At 34.3% G+C, this 1408-nt stretch overlaps 1 long non-coding RNA gene across 1 annotated transcript; it reads left to right on the top strand.

Moving 5' to 3' along the window:
* Positions 1-409: 409 nt before the first annotated feature.
* On the top strand, positions 410-1408 carry LOC145819663 (uncharacterized). Its single transcript, XR_014360442.1, has 2 exons — positions 410-942; positions 1069-1408. It is a non-coding gene; the product is annotated as an uncharacterized LOC145819663 (long non-coding RNA).

Raw genomic sequence — 1408 nt, 5'->3', positions numbered from 1 at the left:
TGTTAGTCTATTGCATTACCTTACAATTGTATCGTTAGTCTCACAAATGTTAGGCTCAGCGGTCTTTTCTTTGGATATGGATCTTTGTTATAAATATGGATAATGTTGCCCTGGCCTTCTACGGCAGCTGCCTTGTAATTATTTGTTAGAATTAATGGAGATGCCAGACATTTTTTTTATTGATTTTCTCGTCTGCTGAACTGTTAGAAATGTGGTGTTCAAAGTGTTACCCTATATATATTTTGAATCTTATGCAGGGACTCAACTCGGAACTTATATGTTGTCTTGGGAGCTTTTTATGCTTCATGCTTGTTTGTTGGAGTCAATAATGCTTCCTCAGTACAACCAATAGTTTTAATTGTGAGAGTTGTATTCTACAGAGAGAGAGAGACAGAGCAGCTAGAATGTACTCCCCATTTCCTTATGTTGTTGCCCAGGTCGGTGTCTTGATATTGAAGCGTTGTTTAATTTGATTCGAAACATGACCCTCAATAGAAATATGTTTAAATTGTCTGGATTGGTTGCATATCACTATCATTGAAAGTGGCATGTTGAACTACTTAGCCTAAATAGAAATGAAAATGGTAACAGATATGACGGAATCGCAGAGACCATTATGTTTATTTTCCTTATTTTTCAGCTGTTTTATTTTTCATTGTCCATTTCTTATATGAGAGATTTCTTCAAGTGATTGCTATATCTAAAATGAGTGGAAATCATTTATGTTAAAACATTATTTTATAATGATACTTCGAAATAGATAATTTCTAGTGTAGAGTTCTGCCACAAGAATATGGTGGTTCACAAAGATCTTAAGCTTGAGAACCTGCTTTTGGATTCCAAGTGCAATGTGAAGGTTGCTGATTTTGGTCAGTAATATCATGCGGGATGGTCATTTTTCTGAAAACAAGTTGTGGAAGCCCAAATTATGCTGCCCCAGAGGTGTGGTATCTATGGAATATAATTTAAGACAGTGAAACAAGTCAGTGAGATTTTTCAATTGAACGTTATTTGTATTTAAAGTAATTGTTGAATGTCCAAGGTTAATAAATTCATCTATTTTCATAGGTTATATCTGGGAAATTGTATGCTGGACCTGAGGTAGATGTATGGGGCTCTGTGGAGTTATCTTGTATGCGTTTTTTTGGGCATTCTCGTCCCTATGATTGGAGCAAGTGGATTTGCTACAGCTGCAGATGCAATTGCTATATGAACTGTTGTCGATAGCTTTAGGTAATCTCTTAATAGTTGTCGATATGTTTAGAAAGTTAGATATTCATAGTTTTGGATGGTTTAAACTTTTTGTACAGTTTAGAACTTAAGGATATAGTTTTCGAATGTTTGGAATGTATAGACAATTGTTGAATGTTTATAATTTATGGATATAGTTTCTTTTTGATGTTTCAAA

Source organism: Camellia sinensis, chromosome 2 (genome assembly GCF_055761805.1).
Source record: "Camellia sinensis isolate YWXY chromosome 2, ASM5576180v1, whole genome shotgun sequence".
In the NCBI taxonomy this organism is placed as follows: domain Eukaryota; kingdom Viridiplantae; phylum Streptophyta; class Magnoliopsida; order Ericales; family Theaceae; genus Camellia; species Camellia sinensis.
Note: the sequence above shows the minus strand (reverse complement) of the source record. Positions and strands in the feature narration are given on the sequence as shown.